The 24,739-nt window shown below is 38.7% G+C and overlaps 1 protein-coding gene across 1 annotated transcript in view; it reads left to right on the top strand.

Moving 5' to 3' along the window:
• Nucleotides 1-24,739, top strand: part of tbl1xr1a (tbl1x receptor 1a) — a 152,506-nt gene that overhangs the window by 90,734 nt on the left and 37,033 nt on the right. Inside the window, exon 2 of the mRNA XM_034180341.1 lies at nt 16,349-16,414. The gene's annotated coding sequence lies outside the window, so the exon portion shown is untranslated. The remainder of the gene's footprint in view (nt 1-16,348; nt 16,415-24,739) is intronic.

The raw sequence follows: 24,739 nt of genomic DNA on the forward strand, positions 1-24,739 counted from the left end.
AGCATCAGCAAAGTAACTCATCAGCAAAGTAACTAATAGTTACTTTTCTGAGTACTAAATCTTAAAAATAACCAAATTAGATTATGAGTAACTTTATTAATTACATTCAGCAGCTGCCAACAAGGTGTCTGCAGCTGCTAATGAACTAACTGTATGAAGTAACTGTAAAATATAACTGTATAAATTAACTAATGAAGTAACTTTCCAAAGTTACTTTCCCCAACACTGCTGTCCTCTATTATCTTCTAACACAAAGCGTGTTGTTTTCACAGTTGGCACTGCAGTCTCAGTTTGGGGGCGCTAAAGGGTTAAAGTATGATGCAGATGACATGATTTCTTTACTTGCAGGCATGGAAACACGGCACTTTCTCTGAGATTTTGGGGCAAATTACATGCAAACAAAGTGAAATACAAAGAAAACGTGACAGTGCGGTGGAAGATGGACATGTGTTGTGGTTTGTTTATGACCTGGTGAGAACGTAGCTACTCTGGCTAGGTGGTACGCTAACACTACCGACACTATGTCTTCCATTTGCCTTGTCTTTCCTACTCCACTGGGAACCGAAAAAACTGCACTTTTCGTGACTGTTTCGGTGATTGCAGACAAAGACAAAACAGTACACTATTTTACCGTGTGAAGTTATGCTGTGTATATATTGTCCCCATAAGTGGTATAATCCCGCAATATCACGCACTGTTCAAACGAGACTGCTCTGCCCTATTCGAGCATTGTGTGCCAAAAAATATGAATTGAGCAAATGATATATATATATAAAAGTTGATCTGTATTTCTCTCCAATTTAAACATCACCAGAATACTTCTAACAAGGGATGAGTATCATGGAGATTTGAACGGTACTACTACTCTTTGTAGTACTGCTTATCAGTTTTATATTTTAATGGTATTTTTATGTGTACATTTCAGAGAAAAAAGGAATCAGATGTAAAACAAAATTATCAATGCTTTATTTTCGTCATGTCATTTAACAAATACTCAAGTGCAACCACACTTCTGGACGTTTCATTCTCACACGCAGAAATCTGCTTCACATGCACACACACAGAAAGAAAGAGAGAGAGAGACAGACAGTGAGGACTGAAGCTGCCAGCAAGAGAGCAAGACACACAGAGAGCTGATTCTTGTGTCGCACAAACACACAGATACACAAGCTGCCAGCAAAAGAGAGAGAGAGAAAGACACAAAGCTGTAAATTTATTTCCTTAATTTCTCTGGCACTGAAAGCAATACCATTAAGGGGCGGCGCTTGTAGCTTTAATAATTGAGCCCTGAACCCCATTTAATACCGGGTTTTGTACCCATCCCTGCTTCTAAGACAAATCAGTGCACGGGCAATGAGGTGAATGATTTCTGAAATGTTTGATGTTGCGTAAGAGTAGCCTAATAGAAATTGATACTGCATTTAAACCGAGCACATTGGTACTCAGAATTAATGATGCACAATTATATTGGGATGACATTGAGGGAAAAAGGAGTTGTTGTGTGCCTGTAAAGGATGTGGGCGAATTTGCAATTTTATGTTTTGTCACAGGTTTGAGAGCAAACATATAAAACAGATATTTTTTCAAAGTCACGAGCTGGTGTTGTGCTGATGTCTACCTGCATGCTGCAGAAACATCCATCCATCTTCTACCGCTTAGTCCAATTAAGGGTCGCGGGGGGCTGGAGCCTATCCCAGCAGTCATAGGGCGTGTATACCCAGGACAGGACGCCAGTCTGTCGCAGGGCCACAAATAGACAAACAAACAGACACACCCACACGCACACCTAAGGACAGTTTTAAAGATTCCAATCCACCACATGTCTTTGGATGTGGGAGGAAACCGGAGCACCCGGAGGAAACCCACCAAACACGGGGAGAACATGCAAACATGCTGCAGAAACATTCACAATATAAAGAGAAACAAGCAGACAGAAGGATTTTTAGGGAGCAGGGTAGAGCCAACAATTCACAATGTATACATAAATGATATAAAATACAAGTTGCTTTCATAAATACCTGGTATGTCTATGAGGTTGGAACTAATATCAGGATATTGAACATCTGGCCATTGTATGGGATCATCTTTCCATCATCCAGCTTTGAGGTATGGACAAGATGCCAGTCCTGCTGCTGCTAATTTGGTTTTATATTGCTCCCGGGCGATATTATCCAAGAAATATAACTAAATTCAAACAAATAATGACTTAAATCTGGAATTCAAGAGCAAATACCACTCCCAAATACACAGTGTATCTCTATGGTAGAACACGTCGACAGCTGTGTATTTTCACACCAGCGCTTGCCCTGATGCGGAAGTAAACTGGCAGTGACATGGCCGCGTCTGAGTCAATAGACTGAGAAGTAGTATTTTTGGCAGCAGTGGACTTTCCATTTACAAATGCAAAGTCCTCAACTCACCACTGCATTCGTTATGATTGAGAGGGTTGGATATCACTGACCACTTGTAGACAACATCACTGATATATTTTTATCTGTAAAGTAATCCTAGGTAAACTTCCAGCTTGTCAGCTTTGCTGGATGCCCGTTACATTCCTCCATGTCGTTGCTTAATGTACCCTGGGTTTTGATAAATGTCATGAAAACTGCAGTTTGGTCATATGGAATTAACAAGTGGCTGTTAGGTCTTGGTGTCAGATTTGCATTATTTTCACATATGGTAGACTATGGGCCAAATATGAAAACCCCAAAATATCAGGTTCTTACTCCAAATAGTTTTCTATCCATAAGGGTTAGAATAAGGGGGTGTGGCACCTTTTTTGGCACAGCTGCCTGTTTTCTGGCCAACTTTGAAAGCCCCTGTCTCTAAATGTATAACAGACAATGCTTTAATTTTAACCTGCATCACAATGACCAGAGATTAGCAAGTAAAAGTCTGATATAGAAAAAATATCTTAACTGTTTACAAAAATGAAAGACATGAAATCATCTTTAAAAGATTGTTTTTAAAAATATTTATTTAGCTTTTTTATTGATCTTGGATTGAGACTCTTTAATACTGTCAGGCAGATTATTCCATGTTCTTATGGCAGTGTACCTGAAAGAAAGAAATCCAAAACTTTGTATTTGTGGAATAGTGTTTGAATGGGAGCCACTTCTGGTGTGATGACTATGATTTGATTTGCTGGAATGAAATGTTTCTTTTATTTTGGAGCTTTGTCATGAGAGATGTTCATATGATGATCATATGAAGCCACTGAGCTACAGTAGTGTTCAGAATAATAGTAGTGCTATGTGACTAAAAAGATTAATCCAGGTTTTGAGTATATTTCTTATTGTTACATGGGAAACAAGGTACCAGTAGATTCAGTAGATTCTCACAAATAAAACATGACCAAGCATTCATGATATGCACACTGTTAAGGCTATGAAATTGGGCTATTAGTAAAAAACAAAAGTTGAAAAGGGGGTGTTCACAATAATAGTAGCATCTGCTGTTGACGCTACAAACTCAAAACTATTATGTTCAAACTGATTTTTTAGCAATCCTGTGAATCACTAAACTAGTATTTAGTTGTATAACCACAGTTTTTCATGATTTCTTCACATCTGCGAGGCATTAATTTTGTTGGCTTGGAACCAAGATTTTGCTCATTTACTAGTGTGCTTGGGGTCATTGTCTTGTTGAAACACCCATTTCAAGGGCATGTCTTCTTCAGCTTAAGGCAACATGACCTCTTCAAGTATTTTGACATATCCAAACTGATCCATGATACCTGGTATGCGATATATAGGCCCAACACCATAGTAGGAGAAACATGCCCATATCATGATGCTTGCACCACCATCCTTCACTGTCTTCACTGTGAACTGTGGCTTGAATTCAGAGTTTGGGGGTCATCTCACAAACTGTCTGCAGCCCTTGGACCCCCCCCCAAAAAAAACAATTTTACTCTCATCAGTCCACAAAATATTCCTCCATTTCTCTTTAGGCCAGTTGATGTGTTCTTTGGCAAATTGTAACCTCTTCTGCACATGTCTTTTATTTAACAGAGAGACTTTGCGGGGAAGTCTTGCAAATAAATTAGCTTCACACAGGCGTCTTCTAACTGTCACAGCACTTACAGGTAACTCCAGACTGTCTTTGATTATCCTGGAGCTGATCAATGGGTGAGCCTTTGCCATTCTGGTTATTCTTCTATCCATTTTGATGGTTGTTTTCCGTTTTCTTTCATGCCTCTTTGTTTTTTTTTTGTCCATTTTAAAGCATTGGAGATCATTGTAGATCAGGGGTGGCCAAGTTCGGTCCTCGAGAGCCACCTTCCTGACACTCTTATTTGTCTCCCTGTTCCAACACATCTGAATCCAATGAAAGACTTGCTAGCAGACTTTTAATGAGCCTTTCATTGGATTCAGGTGTGTTGGAGCAGGGAGACAACTAAGAGTGTCAGGAAGATGGCTCTCGAGGACCGAACTTGGCCACCCCTGTTGTAGATCAATCAATCAATTTTTTTTTTATATAGCGCCAAATCACAACAAACAGTTGCCCCAAGGCGCCTTATATTGTAAGGCAAGGCCATACAATAATTATGTAAAAACCCCAACGGTCAAAACGACCCCCTGTGAGCAAGCACTTGGCTACAGTGGGAAGGAAAAACTCCCTTTTAACAGGAAGAAACCTCCAGCAGAACCAGGCTCAGGGAGGGGCAGTCTTCTGCTGGGACTGGTTGGGGCTGAGGGAGAGAACCAGGAAAAAGACATGCTGTGGAGGGGAGCAGAGATCGATCACTAATGATTAAATGCAGAGTGGTGCATACAGAGCAAAAGAGAAAGAAACAGTGCATCGTGGGAACCCCCCAGCAGTCTACGTCTATAGCAGCATAACTAAGGGATGGTTCAGGGTCACCTGATCCAGCCCTAACTATAAGCTTTAGCAAAAAGGAAAGTTTTAAGCCTAATCTTAAAAGTAGAGAGGGTGTCTGTCTCCCTGATCTGAATTGGGAGCTGGTTCCACAGGAGAGGAGCCTGAAAGCTGAAGGCTCTGCCTCCCATTCTACTCTTACAAACCCTAGGAGCTACAAGTAAGCCTGCAGTCTGAGAGCGAAGCGCTCTATTGGGGTGATATGGTACTACGAGGTCCCTAAGATAAGATGGGACCTGATTATTCAAAACCTTATAAGTAAGAAGAAGAATTTTAAATTCTATTCTAGAATTAACAGGAAGCCAATGAAGAGAGGCCAATATGGGTGAGATATGCTCTCTCCTTCTAGTCCCCGTTAGTACTCTAGCTGCAGCATTTTTGTCTCTTAGTCTTGTCCATCCAAATTGGAAGTCCCAAAAAACAGTTTTATTTGTTATTATCTATCGTCCACCTGGTCGTTACTGTGAGTTTCTCTGTGAATTTTCAGACCTTTTGTCTGACTTAGTGCTTAGCTCAGATAAGATAATTATAGTGGGCGATTTTAACATCCACACAGATGCTGAGAATGACAGCCTCAACACTGCATTTAATCTATTATTAGACTCTATTGGCTTTGCTCAAAAAGTAAATGAGTCCACCCACCACTTTAATCATATCTTAGATCTTGTTCTGACTTATGGTATGGAAATAGAAGACTTAACAGTATTCCCTGAAAACTCCCTTCTGTCTGATCATTTCTTAATAACATTTACATTTACTCTGATGGACTACCCAGCAGTGGGGAATAAGTTTCATTACACTAGAAGTCTTTCAGAAAGCGCTGTAACTAGTTTTAAGGATATGATTCCTTCTTTATGTTCTCTAATGCCATATACCAACACAGTGCAGAGTAGCTACCTAAACTCTGTAAGGGAGATAGAGTATCTCGTCAATAGTTTTACATCCTCATTGAAGACAACTTTGGATGCTGTAGCTCCTCTGAAAAGAGAGCTTTAAATCAGAAGTGTCTGACTCCGTGGTATAACTCACAAACTCGTAGCTTAAAGCAGATAACCCGTAAGTTGGAGAGGAAATGGCGTCTTACTAATTTAGAAGATCTTCACTTAGCCTGGAAAAAGAGTCTGTTGCTCTATAAAAAAGCCCTCCGTAAAGCTAGGGCATCTTTCTACTCATCACTAATTGAAGAAAATAAGAACAACCCCAGGTTTCTTTTCAGCACTGTAGCCAGGCTGACAAAGAGTCAGAGCTCTATTGAGCTGAGTATTCCATTAACTTTAACTAGTAATGACTTCATGACTTTCTTTGCTAACAAAATTTTAACTATTAGAGAAAAAATTACTCATAACCATCCCAAAGACGTATCGTTATCTTTGGCTGCTTTCAGTGATGCCAGTATTTGGTTAGACTCTTTCTCTCCGATTGTTCTGTCTGAGTTATTTTCATTAGTTACTTCATCCAAACCATCAACATGTTTATTAGACCCCATTCCTACCAGGCTGCTCAGGAAGCCCTACCATTATTTAATGCTTCGATCTTAAATATGATCAATCTATCTTTGTTAGTTGGCTATGTACCACAGGCTTTTAAGGTGGCAGTAATTAAACCATTACTTAAAAAGCCATCACTTGACCCAGCTATCTTAGCTAATTATAGGCCAATCTCCAACCTTCCTTTTCTCTCAAAAATTCTTGAAAGGGTAGTTGTAAAACAGCTAACTGATCATCTGCAGAGGAATGGTCTATTTGAAGAGTTTGTCAGGTTTTAGAATTCATCATAGTACAGAAACAGCATTAGTGAAGGTTACAAATGATCTTCTTATGGCCTCGGACAGTGGACTCATCTCTGTGCTTGTTCTGTTAGACCTCAGTGCTGCTTTTGATACTGTTGACCATAAAATTTTATTACAGAGATTAGAGCATGCCATAGGTATTAAAGGCACTGCGCTGCGGTGGTTTGAATCATATTTGTCTAATAGATTACAATTTGTTCATGTAAATGGGGAATCTTCTTCACAGACTAAAGTTAATTATGGAGTTCCACAAGGTTCTGTGCTAGGACCAGTTTTATTTCACTTTATACATGCTTCCCTTAGGCAGTATTATTAGACGGTATTGCTTAAATTTTCATTGTTACGCAGATGATACCCAGCTTTATCTATCCATGAAGCCAGAGGACACACACCAATTAGCTAAACTGCAGGATTGTCTTACAGACATAAAGACATGGATGACCTCTAATTTCCTGCTTTTAAACTCAGATAAACTGAAGCTATTGTACTTGGCCCCACAAATCTTAGAAACATGGTGTCTAACCAGATCCTTACTCTGGATGGCATTACCCTGACCTCTAGTAATACTGTGAGAAATCTTGGAGTCATTTTTGATCAGGATATGTCATTCAATGCGCATATTAAACAAATATGTAGGACTGCTTTTTTGCATTTACGCAATATCTCTAAAATCAGAAAGGTCTTGTCTCAGAGTGATGCTGAAAAACTAATTCATGCATTTATTTCCTCTAGGCTGGACTATTGTAATTCATTATTATCAGGTTGTCCTAAAAGTTCCCTAAAAAGCCTTCAGTTAATTCAAAATGCTGCAGCTAGAGTACTGACGGGGACTAGAAGGAGAGAGCATATCTCACCCATATTGGCCTCTCTTCATTGGCTTCCTGTTAATTCTAGAATAGAATTTAAAATTCTTCTTCTTACTTATAAGGTTTTGAATAATCAGGTCCCATCTTATCTTAGGGACCTCGTAGTACCATATCACCCCAATAGAGCACTTCGCTGTCAGACTGCAGGCTTACTTGTAGTTCCTAGGGTTTGTAAGAGTAGAATGGGAGGCAGAGCCTTCAGCTTTCAGGCTCCTCTCCTGTGGAACCAGCTCCCAATTCAGATCAGGGAGACAGACACCCTCTCTACTTTTAAGATTAGGCTTAAAACTTTCCTTTTTGCTAAAGCTTATAGTTAGGGCTGGATCAGGTGACCCTAAACCATCCCTTAGTTATGCTGCTATAGACGTAGACTGCTGGGGGGTTCCCATGATGCACTGTTTCTTTCTCTTTTTGCTCTGTATGCACCACTCTGCATTTAATCATTAGTGATCGATCTAAGCTCCCCTCCATAGCATGTCTTTTTCCTGGTTCTCTCCCTCAGCCCCAACCAGTCCCAGCAGAGGACTGCCCCTCCCTGAGCCTGGTTCTGCTGGAGGTTTCTTCCTGTTAAAAGGGAGTTTTTCCTTCCCACTGTAGCCAAGTGCTTGCTCACAGGGGGTCGTTTGACCGTTGGGGTTTTACATAATTGTTGTATGGCCTTGCCTTACAATATAAAGCGCCTTGGGGCAACTGTTTGTTGTGATTTGGCGCTATATAAAAAAAATTGATTGATTGATTTTGAATTAACTGAAGGCTTTTTAGGGAACTTTTAGGACAACCTGATAATAATGAATTACAATAGTCCAGCCTAGAGGAAATAAATGCATGAATTAGTTTTTCAGCATCACTCTGAGACAAGACCTTTCTAATTTAGAGATATCGCGTAAATGCAAAAAAGCAGTCCTACATATTTGTTTAATATGCGCTTTGAATTATATATCCTGATCAAAAATGACTCCAAGATTTCTCACAGTATTACTAAAGATGAACAGCCTATAATTTTTTGCACCTGCGTATAAGTTTTCCCCTCTCCAATCACCTTTTTAATCAAACTACGCTGTTCTTCTGAACAATGTCTTGAATGTCCCATTTTCCCCAGGCTTTCAAAGAGAAAAGCATGTTCAACAGGTCCTGGCTTCATCCTTACATAGGGGACACCTGATTCACACCTGTTTGTTCCACAAAATTGACAAACTCACTGACCGAATGCCACACTGCTATTATTGTTATTATTGTTATTAATAGCCCAATTTCATAGCCTTAAGAGTGTGCATATCATGAATGCTTGGTCTTGTTGGATTTGTGAGAATCTACTGAATCTACTGGTACCTTGTTTCCCATGTAACAATAAGAAATATACTCAAAACCTGGATTAATCTTTTTAGTCACATAGCACTAATATTATTCTGAATTGTTCTGTTCTGTTACTTTCCAAAGGTATTTATTTGTTCAGTCTTGAGCTTAATGTAGTGTTTAATCACAAAACATGACTGATGAGGAGAAACAGTTTAGGAAATACAACAGAAACAACCACAAATCAGAAAAAGTTGGGACTGTATGTAAAATGAAGATAAAAATAAAATGTTGCACTATTCCCAGTTTCTCCACTCACAGAAGCCAAATGTTCTTCCAGAGTTGTGTAATTATACTATGATTGTAGAATATAAAGAAGGGGGAAAAAAAAATTGACAATATATTCGTCAATCGCAATCATATGTCTGACAATTAATCGTCTCCAGAAATTCCTAATCGTGACAGCCCTACATATATCTTAGAGGGACAGGAGTTGTGCTACCAACATGTAGATCTGGGTTTGATTCCCAGACATTTAATCTGCATTGTTTCAGTTCACCTGGCTGTAAATAGGTACTGGCCTTAGCTGGAGAAATAATTTGAGATGGACCTGTATATAAGCCTAATCTTAAAAGTAGAGTCTGTCTCCCTGATCTGAATTGGGAGCTGGTTCCACAGGAGAGGAGCCTGAAAGCTGAAGGCTCTGCCTCCCATTCTACTCTTACAAACCCTAGGAACTACAAGTAAGCCTGCAGTCTGAGAGCGAAGCGCTCTATTGGGGTGATATGGTACTATGATGTCCCTAAGATAAGATGGGACCTGATTATTCAAAACCTTATAAGTAAGAAGAAGAATTTTAAATTCTATTCTAGAATTAACAGGAAGCCAATGAAGAGAGGCCAATATGTGTGAGATATGCTCTCTCCTTCTAGTCCCCGTCAGTACTCTAGCTGCAGCATTTTGAATTAACTGAAGGCTTTTCAGGGAACTTTTAGGACAACCTGATAATAATGAATTACAATAGTCCAGCCTAGAGGAAATAAATGCATGAATTAGTTTTTCAGCATCACTCTGAGACAAGACCTTTCTAATTTTAGAGATATTGCACAAATGCAAAAAAGCAGTCCTACATATTTATGCACATAAACACAAAATTCCAAATTTTCTACACACTAGATCTTTGCTTTAGGCAGTTGCTACTGAAAAATAATAAAAATGCAAAGGATGGAATTGTAAAAACTGTCCTGTTATGTGCATTGTACATCATGTAAAAACACATTATGACTCTAATAATCAACACAGGCAAGTTATATTGTTTTATAGTTTCTAATTCTCACCTTTTCATCAGTATACAATGAGGTATCTTAGCTTCAAACCATTTGACATGTCAGAACATATTTTTGAATGATATATATTTTGAATGAAAATTCAATTCATGGTTGAAGGACTATAGCTATTGGTTAAAGTATGGACAATTAAGTTATAAAATTTGTATTATTTTTGGATTATGCAATGTGTGCTGTTATTGGTGTCGATATGATGAGGAATTTGAGTTTATTGATTATTGTAAGATGTGTGTGTTTGCTGTTCTGCTCACTTTGTTTTGTTTTGGTTTTGCCGTGATAAGTAAAAGTTGCTGAGGTAGAAGGGGTAGGTGTATATAAGCTTTGCTTCTACCTACACCCTTTCGGTTGCATGGGTTGACTCGCTGAGAAATCAGTTTTGTTTTATTTTGTTTTGTTTTATTTTATTGCAATGTTCCGAATAAACTTGAACTTGAAGTATATTTTCCTAATTGTTTAAGCACTTTCGTAATTTGGTGGATATGGATGGTGCATAAAACAATGAATTATACATCATACATAACCAAATTATTAAAGAATTAGAAAAAGATTTGTAAAAAATGTTTTCTGATGTGCCGATTGGTGGAATTCTAAAGCATTATATACTGTGTAATCTATTGCATTACAGTGGAACGTAATTATGAAACATCCATGAGACAAGTAAATTACTTGATATCCAAATTTTTATGTCAGGGTTGCAAAAATAATGATTAATAAATAGTACAAAATCAACACTTGTATGTAAAAAATTACTTTATTTTATGAGGAATTTGTTATTATAATAGATTTCTTTATAACAAGCTTCGACTGTATCATGTGCCATATCAATTCTCAATTTTTTTCAATTTCAGTTTATTTTCATTTATATAGTGCCAAATCACAACAGAGTTGCCTCAAGGCGCTTCACACAAGTAAGGTCTAACCTTACTAACCCTCAGAGCAGCAGTGGTAAGGAAAACCTCCCTATGAGGAAGAAACCTCAAGCAGACCAGACTCAAAGGGGTGACCCTCTGCTTGGGCCATGCTACAGACATAAATTACAGAAACAGTTCACAAAACGAAAATACAGGAAATGCTGTTGGTTCACAGGACAGGAGGGTCTCCAGCACAAAATCAATTGTAAAGTATTATCAATTGTGCAGTATTATATTTTGCAGCGACAATAAATATTGTACAGATAATAAGTACATGTACAGATACTTGACAATTGACACTTGTGAAAATTGAGATTAGTTAATTTAAAAATTTGATATCAAGCATGTTTTTGTCCATTTTTTGTCATTATCCCGGACAGCAACCAAAAGAAAAGATTTCCATTTTAGATCAAATGTTTTGACACGCTGCAAATTTAATGCAGACATTTTTGTCATGAATTTTATATAAAATTATTGAATGTTTCTGTGAAGGCTCTCAGTTGTCCAGGTGGTTTCCATAGTAGAGAAGCTTGAATCTTCGAGTCTCAGTCCATTCGAAGATTCAAGGTTCTCTACTAAAATGATTGGACAAAAAATATTATTATTATCCAACAAGCCCATGACAGTCAGCCAATTTCCTGAACAAGATTATGCACTTGGGCTTTAAATGGATTTCATGCTTATGGAGAAGATGAAACACTAAAAAAAGAATGTTTTATATGAGTGAAGCATCACGCAGCTGCGTGAAGCTCACTCATGGTACAGGGCGTCTTAAACAGGAAGTGTCAAATTTCAAATCCACAGTAAAACAGGAAATGTTCAAATGTCAAACACTTCCTGGATTGACAGACGAAATCCCATGGAATCTTGCGGGAACTCAGTGGCAAGCTCACACTCAAACATGAAGCGCCAAATTTTCAGTCACAGTGAAACAGGAAATGTCAAATGTTGAACACTTCCTGGCATGGGTGGAGATAGAGCGGAGGCCGGGGTTTCACTGGACTCCCCTGAAATCTGATTGAACACAGATGATTGACATGTCACAGCGCCACATGTCTGGTTGAAAGACCTGCATTTTCAAATCAGTGAGTCACATTGACTGCTAGGTTCCTCCTGTCCAATAGTTTGTGCTGTGTACCACAAAAAGTTCAAATCCACCTTAGTAGAAGAAAAATGTTTGCTTCAGATTTGAACTGAACACATCATTTGAACTATGGACTTCTAATCAAACCAAAGTTATATTGGTGAGTAAATGACCATATTTTATGCCAGAAATGAGGTCCAGGTTGTTAAAAGCAGCATTTCTCCTTTAATTCAGGTTGTCTTATATACACTTGTTTAAGCTAACAGACAGCAGCTGTTTCATGCTCTGTTGGCTTATTAGTGCAGCAGATAACTGAAACAATCCTTCAAATGGTGATACAAGCATCAAATTCAGCTCAAATACAGGTGGAGCAAAATTAATGGAGCAACTTTAATTTTTGACCCCTGTACAAACTGACCTTTGTCACCATTCTTGCTGCTTTTACCTCATAACCCCATAACATTCAGTCACAAATTGTCCAAACTATACCTTTTTTGGAATCTTCATGATCAGGCAAATAATGTGGTGTAGTTTTCCATATGATTGGAGCATCTTTTAATTTTGACCCTTGTGTAATTCTTCAATTGACCCCTACCTGGCTGCCTATTGAAAAGTAAATTTTTTTTCATCAAGTTTTAGAGATTTGCTTTCAGTTTAAGTTTGAGGAAGATAATTTTAGAAATTTTTATTCTTAATTTTTTTTTGTATTTCTTGTATTTAAAATGACATAAACAAATTAAAATGTGTGAAATTCCAAGTGTTCCAATGCTTTTGGAGGGCACAGTATCCTAACCTTATGATGAGTGCAAAATGAGTGTGGTATTATTACTGTTTTGTTTAATAATGTTTAATTTTCACTGTTGCCGCACTTTGTGTCAAACCATAGTCATATCGTATATCATATTGATGTGAAAATTCAGTAAGGTATATCTTCTATTGTACATTCCAAATCTAAGGTGGAACTCTACTAGTGTTTACTAAGGTACACCTAAATATAAAATAAAAAAATAAAAAAAAGAGAGTAGAGCCACTTAGGTGCCTGGTCTTGAGAACCAGGGATGGTAGGTTGAAAAGCTTTTTTTTATCCCATGTGAACTCTCCATGTCCACCTAAGCAGCTCAAGAATATGGACAGCATGTATATAAGTGACATTTACATGACAATTTATATGACAATATTGTACAGCCCTACTGTCAACTAGCTGACAACTTTGAATATTAATTTACATCTAATTAAAAATGCTTAAAGTGGCAGGGTTTAAGAGGGCTGCAATTGGGGGGCCAGCTGAAAAGCACAAAAGAAAAATGCTTAAAAAGGTGGGGAGTATTGGGGGCAGAGCCCCTCCAGAAGCTGAAAGGCAAAATAATAAAATGCTTAAAAAGGCGGGGGGTCTGGGGAGCTCCTCCACAAGCTAAAAGGTTTAAGTCATGCTCATGCTCTCGAGAATCATTTTACTGAAAAAAGTGTGACGAACCTAAAGGACATGGTTAGATGGTGAGGAGCCTTTCCAGGCACGTGAGAGGCAAATAAAGAAAAATGCTTAAAAAGGCGGGGGGTTGGGGGTGAGCAGAGCCTCCCCAGAAGCTGAAAGGTTTTTGCCATGCTAATGCTCCCCTGAAGCGTTTACTCAAAATAAAGTCTGAAGGACCTAAATGACATGGTGAGACGCTGACAAGCTTCACTCATTCATGTTCGCAACATATGCATGTTAGATTTTTGTAGAATATGTGAATGCCGAGAAAGCAGTGCTTGACATTAAAGAGCAGTGTTCGATTTACTTTTGTCAGATTGTTCATTCGGTATGTTCTCATTTTCATGTTTCCATGGTTAAAAATTGCTGCACAAATTTAGTTTTGTCCAGCGGGTTGTCTAATCTGTGGAGCGTTTTGCCATGCTACACATGGTAGATTGAACACTGCAAATGAATGTCATGTAAAATATTACAAGTCACTTTTGTGAGTAGCTTTTTGATGTGGAGATATACGTTTTCTGAACAACAATAATATTTTTTTTTAAGTTGCTCCCTATGTGTTGCATGAAATAGAGCTTTAAATGGGCATTGTGAGACTGAAGATCTTTAACCTGTGAAACCTCCATCCAATTTTGGTGGTGTAGGTAAAGCCATAACAGAAAAATGAGTGATTGAGGCACTTTTGGTTGGTGATTGTGTAAAGAAGTGGAGCTTGTTGAGGGACATATTTGCCCCCCCCCCCCCCAATCAGTTGTTAGTGACCATCTGATGATCTGTCTCAAAGTATACAGCATTCGCAACAAACAGTTACAAAGACTGCCAAAAACAGAGTACTTATGAGTTGTCATTTCATCATCTCTGCCATTTTGGTGTGCTCCAAAGGCAGCTCCATGCAACGTTCTCTCATGACTCTAGCACATTAGATAGAAAGTCCATTAAGTCCTGAAAATAACGTATTCAGACTTTTTCCAGTGTAAGAAATACATCTGCATGTTCAGGCAGCCTGTAGAAACAGCGTCGTGGAGACATTCCACTTGCTTGTTTACGGTGGCATTAAAATAATGTCCTGCAACACAGACAGCAGAGTCAGCGCTAGGGGTGTAACGATACACAAAAATCACGGTTCGATATGTACCTCAGTTTTGAGGTCATAGTTTGGTTCTTTTTCGGTACAGTATGGGAACAAAATGCAAAACCTAAATTTGCTTGTTGTTTAAACCAACAATTTATTGTAACATTATACAAACAGGAAAATAAAATAATTGCAAAGTGCTGCCTGGTAATAAGTTAAATAAAATGTCAAATAAACAACAAATATGTCAATTGATGCTGTCAGTTGATTTCCTGAAAGCTGCGCTCCTCATGTGGTGTGATTCACACACACATACACACAGTGTAAATATAAGCACTTTGTGCCGTCAGATCAGTTAGCGGAGCAGAGCCCCCCCCCACCCAACCTCCTTCCACACCGGTTCTCTGTCTTGGCGCAGCAAGTCAAAAAAGTCGCAGCGCCTCAATAACGTCTCATTTACTACAGGGTCCATGCGATCCTGGCTGCACACATGTTGAAATCTAAAGAAAAAGTTATAAAATTATTCAGTTCTCCATGTGGAGCAGGGACACCATGCTCGCGTGCTGGATGACGTGTGTCAATATTTACGTGTAACACTTCAAGGGAAAAAAGCATTTACAGTACGTATTTAATTAAAAGTTAAAAAATCTTTCTGTCTAACATTTTTCTGTGTAAATATCTCATCTTACATTGTGGAGACCCGTGGCTTATTTATGTACAATTTCTTTTTCTTTTTAAAATTGGTGGGTGCGGCTAATATTCAGGTGCGCTCTATAGTCCAGAAATTAGAGTAAACACACGCAACGTGAACTCACCCGTGCACAGCCCTGTACCGGACCTAATGTCCCTGACCGAAACGGTTCAATACAAATACATGTATCATTACACCCTTAGTCAGCACACAATAGGATTCAAAATTTGACAGACTCGAAAAAAACCTAAGAGTTTCAGGGTGAAGTATCGTCTGCTCTCTCTACATCCTAAGAAATCTGAAAGAAATCTGAGCCACCGCTTTCGAATGAAAGCTCGGAAGCTTCGTTATTGGACGTAGCAGCTTTCGTTTCACTCTGTCTGCGGGCCATCAGGATGTGGTGGTGATCTGTGGTGGCTAAAATGTACGTCAAATGGCGGGAAATGCAGAGTAGGACGTTTTCCGGAAATGCACCTGCTGACTTGCTGAGTGAGAGGGATAATTAGCAATAAAATACATCACTAATTATTACCGTATGTGCGCAAATAGACTTACAGTCATGAATAATTTGATGTTGTGTTGCTAACCGGGATGTTAAATCATGTGCGACATGTCCTTTAATCTTTATGAGTTTTCTGCCATAAATTAAACCTCTTAGTTCTACTTTTGTGTGATTGAGGAACCGTGTGTATGATAGGCTAAGAGTTCAGTTATAACAACACCTTTGTGAAATATTAATTTTGATGATATTTGGATAAATTACATATTGGAACGTTTCCTTTAGTCAGCGACATTTGAGGTTTGGAATAAAATATGATGATCTCCAGTGTTTTTTGTTTTTTGAATATTCCTAAATAAGTTCACCTAAGTTTGTGTCATATACTGTTGTGAATTTACTTTAAATGCATGTAACCATAAGTTCTTCCTGTCTTTTGTTATTGCAGCTTCTGAGTCTATGGTGCACGCTCCTGACCAGACACACTGCTGGTGAATCCAGACTTACTGCTGAGGTGAGTGAACTTCGGCCTGACTGGGATTGGCTGTTATCTTCACAGGGCATCTGATTTCTGGTTTCTCATCTTTCACCTAACAATGTGAGCTAACCACAACTCTCCATAAGAGCTCATCTTGGATGCCGTATTTTGCTCTATCACATTCAGGATCTGATGCTGTTATTCATTGATGGTGAAAAACATTTGGAGATATTGCAACTAAGTATTTATTTAAATGATTAGTTATTGGTGAATGGTCTGTTTGTTTGATATATTGGGAAGTTGCTAATTACAGGACTGAACAATATTGTTTTTGCTTTAACAAGTTAGAAAAATATAAAGGAATATCTACAGTTGAGAAGAGGGCTGTTTGAGTACAAACCCTCATTTCTCTTTTCCCTGCATGGTTTTTTTTAGCTTTGTGAAATTTTCCTCCTTGGAAACAATATCACAGACTCTTCTAATGCTTCAGTATTAACACTCGATACTTACTGTTGTTTTTCTTTTTTTACTTTAGTGAAAATGGTGCTTGCACCTTCACTGTGGCTGTGTTCACTTGACTGGTTCAAGTTCCCTGAATTTGTTTATTTTCTAAAATATATCAGATTTACTTAATTTTCTTGTTTTTACATCTGCTCAGTCAGGATGTGACTGCTCTGCATCCTATCAGATTAGTTCCAGGCCACTTATAAACAGGGTTTAGATCACAGGTGCCCACACATTTTTGGCTTGCGAGCTGCTTTTAAAAATACCAAGTCAAAATGGTCTACCTACCACCCTGTCACACCTTGAAAATTTAGCCAGCATATGCCGACCGTATTAAAACCGCTGGTATGTGCAGGCGTATGTCTAATAAGTTATGAGTAAGTTTTGTATAAGTTAAGAGCACATTGATATGCTGATACGTATGCTGATATACGTCATAATCCGGCAAATACATCAAAAAAGTTTGGGCATGCACAATATTTTCGACGTATGCCAGCATATGGCTCATATGTCCAACATACATGGACCATACATTGTAAGTAAGTTATGCGATTGTTAACACATTTCTCATAAATTTCTTATAAGTTGAAATATATCCATTGAGGCTGTCCATTGAGTGTCAGAACAACTGAAAGCTGCAGTCCTCATGCAAACAGTTCAGACTGTTTCAAAGATTAAAACCATTCACACACGGAGTAAATATAAAGTCTTAATCTTACCTGTTAGTTTCAGTTGAATTCATCATCACAGCCTGACGAAAACCTATCCCACATAAAGTGACCTGATTTTGGAAAACGACGGCTGTCAATATAACTCCTTGTCATGGCTGAAGAAATGTAGCATTTTTAAAGAAGTCACTCAGTGGTTTTTCTGCTCCAGGTGCATTTTTCAGCCTGATCCAGAGAACGCCGGCACTTTGTGCCACAACAAAACAATTAACTTATTTAAAAGTTGAGTCACATCGACTCATTCATTCACGTTAGCTTTTAACACAGACACATTCGACTCTTCAGCATTCTGCATGTGATGAAAATAAATCACATGAGTCCCACCAAGACAAAATTAAGATAAAATAATGTTAAATTACTCTGTTTTTCCTCCGTGTGGAGGGGGTGAGGCTTTGGCGATTGTGTACGCATGCTTGCATTTAAGTATTCCCACTGCCAAACAACAGGGTTCTGCTGGCGGTAGAACACAAACCAAGCCAGACTTAACTGTCCAACACGTACCATAAGGTGTAGTACCGACCTGCGCCATTTGGTGGAAATGGGGTTATTGGTCCTTTCTCTGCTAATGCTGAACCTCTGGCCAATCAGAAATTCAGAATTGTACAGTTGGGCAGCCACAGGTAATAAAAGACACCCGAGGACAAAACAGCAAACAAACGGGTGGGGAGCTGGAAAGCTCTCGGTCTGATCTTTGCTCAAGTTTTGAACACCCACAAACTTTCTGATGAACTAAGCGGACATCAGCTGACAAGGAATGCATTTTGCGGGATGTGAAAAGATTTAGTCTGACAAAAACGAAGCCAAACATAGAATCACTTCTTCATATGTTTCTTTGGTCATCACAGTGTGACTGGGGGCTTTATCATGGAACTGCTTGTGATTAAATGCAGTGGAGATGTTTACAAAGAAGTTCCTTGATGTTTGTCTGTTCCGGGTGCGTTTCTCAGCCCGCCGCTGCTTGTTCCTCCTCTAACAAAAAGAAAAATTAACTTTTAAACTGAACGGTCCCTTTATTGATGCCATTGTTCACCACAGCCATTCCTCATTTCTTCTAATTTCCATATGACACTTCTAATGTCCATTATGAGTGGGCGATGCTGGTACACTCAGTGAGAAAATTCATTATAAAAAATATATATAATAAAAAATAAAACATTTTTTGAAAAATATTGTATAGATATACTGCCACTTGGGGTGGGTGATATGACCTAAAATTATTAGCACGCTATTTTTCACTGTTTGGGCATTATTGGGATTATGTCACTGTATTACTGATTTTGTACCGTATGGCCCCTTTAATCTATGTTATAATAGCCAAGTGGCCTCTGTGTGCATGCGTGCATACGCGTGTGTGTTTCTGCTTATGGCTTTGATCTCACAAAAACTGGGGTGAGCGTTCATTTTCTGTTTGGTATGCTTATGTATTTTGAGTCAAGGATGAACGCTGTGAAAAGAGATAGTTGATAAGGACAGATATTTTTGGAGAAATGAGCAATTTCAGCTAACCAGTACACAATGGACATTGTGCAACAATGTGCCATGAGATTTCAGGGTTTTGAGGTTTTAAATGCTGTTATTGTGGTTCATGTTAGTTTAACATTGTTGTTAGTGTTATTGATTTGTTGTGTTTTTGTAGTTCAATTAGTTTAGTCAGTTTAGTTAAATGGTGTGTTGCTCTTACTATGATTGAGTTAAGTCTCATGTTGGTACCATGAGTGAAAACTGTAGTGGTTTTAATGTCTTCGGCCACTGTCTTTTTTTTTTGTCAAATTAAAGGCACTTGCTTGCAGCAGCTGTGCATGCGTGCATGTGTGTTGGCTATGGCAAGGTGACAGCTGAGCACTGTTTAAGTGTCATATAGTGCAGGAGAAGCCTTGATTTTCAGTCAGCTGCTTCACCAAAACCTTTATTAATTTATTACTCATTTGAGAACACTGATATCTGTTGGTCAAATAATTTGTAGACTGTATAGTACAGACATGTAGCAGCAAGCAAAATTTTTGCCATTATTAACAGATGGGTTATTTAGATGAATAGAATAGTAATAGAACAGCTGAAAATCAAATAGCAGTTTGCATAATTAACTGCTCCAGATGTCCTTCATCTATTAAAGATTGTTGTAAGTTCACTTCTTGATATCATACACTAATAGTGGTATGTATTTACCAAATACTAGCAATAGTACGCGCTAACTGTGAGTGTTCAGTTAATCCTTAAAAGAATATTTTAAATATATTTTTGTCATCTAAAGTATTTGACCTTTTTATTCATTTGAAACCTTTAGAAATGGAAATGGGGACTCAGTAAGAGCTAGAATCAGTATAGGAATAGGTAAAAATGTAACCGTATCCAACTCTAACAAATACCCTAAAAAATGTATAGATGAAAAAAAATCTTGAATGGAATAAGGAAAAACATACATTGGAGCTTGAAACAGCTGTTTCAAAATGGTAATGTTTTCTCAACCATTGAACTGTGACATATGATTGACTTGACACATGACTTACTAATGTAGAAATTATTGCCAGACATGATTTATGTGTATGTTATTTGGTGGAACCCATAAAAATAAAAAAAAAGTTCTCTGAATCAACACAACAGACATATTTTAATGACAGCTGTTTGCATTAAATGTGATGTGGCCAATTGTAACATGCAATTTTGGGTGATTTTCCCTAAATTAGACTTTCCCAGTTGTCTTGATTTCTGAAAAGTGCTAGGTATCCAAAGTAAATTGGTACGTTATTAGGTGCCCGGACTTGTACCCAGCATAAAATTACCTTAATACTGACCAGCAGAACATTTTTATGCTTATTTTTCCATGCAGTGGTATTTGGTACCCTAAAATTTCAGCACCCTCTGTGGTTCCGGCAAATCCATTGATGTGTGGCATCCAACACAGGAATTTCATTGCGGCTGTGACAGCCCCTAACTGTGGCCGTAATGCCCTGAAAAAATTACTTATCGCCACCTACAAGCAGCCCCTTTGTGTTCCAAGTACAATTTCCATCTGCTTTCGTTTTGTTTGTGTCACTTTTGCAAACGTCCACCCGACTAACACAAAGCAGTCTTTGGAGTTTTCAAAGCACTCTCAAGTCTGAATCTTCGAGGCTGCAGTTTAAAAAAAAAAGTCTGAGCATGGACCCCTTAACTATGGATTACTAAGCTACGATACCTAGTTATCGATTGATAAGGTTAAATATTAAGGTAACGGTCGGTAATCCACTGTGTGAGCAGATGTCTGTGCTTTTAAACTGTGCTGCTAACCGGTGGTTTTCTAGCAGTGCGCTGATTCGACATTATGCCATCATTTAAATAATTGTGGCAACTACAGGAAAATTGTTTGTGCGAATCATCAGCAAAAATGCTTGAAGCTGCACAGGTTTGTCAAACGATGAGTTTTAAAGCATATTCGTGGTTCAGCTGCATTAGACCTAATAACACTGATCAACCACATCTGCTCAGAGGCATGACTGCCTCATTTATTTCCAAGCAGAAGAGGAAAAGTGCAAGTGAAGGGCAGCCAGTATTTATTTAATTTAACATATTTAACCATCAGGCCTGTGATGGTAAAATACATTGATTGATTAAGCTTGACTGTCTCACCCAACAGGCGAGGTTAATAACATGAGCGAGAGGGGAGGGAGAGAGAGAGAGAGAGCATGTGCGTTTGCAAGCAGAGGTGAGTCCAAGTGGGGCGCAGTGGGCCCTGCCCCCCTTCAAGAGATAGCTGCATTGCAGAAGGATGTAGCTGCTTGACCCTCTAGCAGATAAGATGGCCAACATAGCTATAATTTGGACAAAAAAAGTATTTTTTTTTACAGTCATGACCATATTGTACCAAACACATTATGTTAATGTTTTGTGCTGTTACACAGGATTTTGTGGCCAACACATTGTTACTGTAAAGCCAGTTGTTGCATCTGCTGTAATTGATTATATTCAGTGTAGCCTGAGACACAAAAGGAATAACTCTATTTGACCTATACATAACATGAAATTAGATTAGATAGAACTTTATTGATCCCTTGGGAAGACTCCCTCATGGAAAATGAGGTTCGAGCAGCATTGTATAGCAGCACACGGTGTAAGAAGCACACAGAGTATCAAAAGTAAAAGTTAAAAAAGAAAAGAAAAGAAAAAACGTTTGCAAATGTAAATATAAATACACAAATATGAGATAACATGAAATATACTATAAAATAATAGAATACTAAATTAATGTCATGTCACTTAAATTGGCTCAAGTTGTGGGTCTTAGAATAGATTGAAAAAATTACAAATATTGAATTATTTATTTGACTTATTCTGATTTGCATGGGGGAGAGGGGCGGAGGTAAGGTTAGACCTTACCCATGTGAAGAGTCTTGGAGCGACATATGGGTGATTCTTTAACTACGGGCACTATTGGCCTTGTAAATGTAATTTCCACCACACCATTGCCTTACAATATAAAGCGCCATGGGGCAACTGTTTGTTGTGATTTGGCGCTGTATACATGTGCTCTGATGTCACTGTTTATCTCCATAGAAACTACCCAAACAATCTTTCATACAAACTGCTTAAAGGGACATTACAGTGTTGTGGTGGAAATTACGGCAATAGTGTGGGACAACTACATTTTGTTTAAAAAAAATCACAACAGTTGTATGACATTGAATACCCCAATTATGTTTTGATTATTTTACTGATATTTTATTCAGAGATATTTTAAAACATTAGAAAAAACGTTTCTTTACCATTCGTTTTTATCATTGAAGATCAAAAGTCGGGGTGTGGGACAAGCACAAAACGGCAATATTTGCATATAATGATGCTGAAAAAAGGTGAAAAAGTCATCATAGACTACTAGAACAAATTTCTTAATACACTTTCATTGTAAAGATAACTATAAAAGTGTGAAATTTCCCCTTTTTTCTGTTTTTCATACAATATGATCAAAGGACATAATAAGTGCCCGTAGTCTAAGAATCACCCACATACTGTGAATTGGGACTACGAGGTCTGTTAGAAAAGTAGCCGACCTTTTTATTTTTTTTCAAAAACCATATGGATTTGAATCACGTGTGATTGCATCAGCTAAGCTTGAACCTTCGTGCGCATGCGTGAGTTTTTTCACGCCTGTTGGTTGCATCATTCACCTGTGAGCAGGCTTTGTATGAGCAGTGGTCCACCCCTCTCGTCAGATTTTTATTGCGAATAAATGTCTGAACGATTTGGAGCTTTGCCGCATCATTTTTTTCCAGAAACTGTGAGAGACCTCCAGGTGGACACCATTCGGAAAATTCAGATGGCTTTCAGGGACGATTTTATGGGGATTACACAGATTAAGGAGTGCTCCAGCCAGTTTAAAGACCGCCCACAGCTGCTGAGAGCGCGCCGCACTCCAAGCGCCAATCAACAGGCTGAATCAACCAGATCATTTCCAACGTGAAGGCTTTGTTGATCTGGGATGTCATCTGACTTACACAAAAATGGCAGGAGACGTGGACATCAGTACTTTTTCGGCACATTCCACTGTTACAGGAGTTTTTTTCATGGAAAGAGAAGCGGAGGGATGCGCCACCGTGCCGCTCATGGCGCGGCACAAAACCACCTCCGTGTTGGTCTCACAGGATGGCTTTGAGATGGCTTTCAGACGGCTTTCGGTGGTTTTTCAGTCGTGTGACTATCCGAGAAATTGTGGATGAGCCTGGACATGCCAGAACATGTCCTGTGAGGCTTCATCACGGCATTGCTTTGCGCCATTTCTGTCTCACTCACTCACACATGCTGTTAATCTCATCTGTCTGATGAGTCTAATAATCAGTGTATAACAATCCCACCTGTAACTGCTATAAGCTTCTTAGTCTGCCCATGACTGTAGTATTTTTTACTCCTGTAGGCCAGTGTAGTTGAACTGAGGGGAGGTGATTGTCTAGTGGTTAAGTGGTGGGTTTGAGACCAGATGCTCCTTCATTCAAACCTCCGGCAGGCTGGAAAATCACTTAGTGCCTTTGGGCAAGATTCTGAATCCCCCCAGTTGCTCCCGATGTGCAGTCGAGCGCTTTGCATAGCGGCACCCTGACATCGGTGTGTGTGTGTGTGTGTGTGTGTGTGTGTGTGTGTGTGTGTGTGTGTGTGTGTGTGTGTGTGGTGTGTGTGTGTGTGTGGTGGGCATCAGTATAAAGTGTTTTGGGCTTTGATTTCAGATGGAAAAGTTCTATATGAATGCAGACCATTCACTATTTTGTCCATTTAACCATGGAAATGCCTTTTAAATTCACCATTTGAGAAGTTGTGCAGCCGCAGCTACAGGTGTTGTCACATTAGTAGCTCAGTTCAAAGCATAGATGTCTGCTAACACAGTGGGATTGCCTAATGTTACCTTGATATCTAAATTTTCGAATGTTTTCATAGCTTAGTTTGTCTGTAAAATCCACCAGCTAGCCACCAGAAAATCCACCAGTTAGCAGCACAGTTTAAAACACATATGTCTGCTAACACAGTGGCTTACTTAAAGCTACCTTGATGTCTAACGTTATCCGTCGATAGCTAAGGATTGGGCTGATCCTCTCTAATGTCGTGTCCGATATAGAGTTTATTCATGTATTGGATATCTGAGGGAGTGGACCAGCCACTTAGCGTTCCAAGGCCTCGCTGCATCATCAAATGAATACACGATGTGGTGAGCCTGTTTTGCTTCAGAGTCATTAGGGCGCTGAATCTAAAAATTATTTTTAAATTTTTAGCAGTACTATTGGCAAAAACTATGATTTCTGTCCTTTTGGAACTACAGAAAGATGAGTTTGTGCTCAGAGTGCCATTTCCAAAGGCATTGCGCGCCATGTGCTGCAGCCTTCGGTATCAAAAGTAAGCCCCTTCGGTTTCTCATTGTTTCACTCGGGTTTGCTACACACATGTTGGTTTGGCACATTTTGCTAGATGCCTTTTGGTCCCTCCAGAAAATTAAAACATTGAAAGCCTTCTTCCTGCATTCTAAGGCAACCTTGTAAGATACATACTCTCTAGTCACCATTTTTAATAGACAGTATTTATTTTAAACACTGTGCTGTGTCAGTTTGTCACATTAGCAATGCAGTTTAGCAGTACTGTGACTTCAGTGAAATGAGCTGAGCTGTGCTCTCCA

This window comes from Thalassophryne amazonica, chromosome 10 (genome assembly GCF_902500255.1).
Source record: "Thalassophryne amazonica chromosome 10, fThaAma1.1, whole genome shotgun sequence".
Taxonomy (NCBI): domain Eukaryota; kingdom Metazoa; phylum Chordata; class Actinopteri; order Batrachoidiformes; family Batrachoididae; genus Thalassophryne; species Thalassophryne amazonica.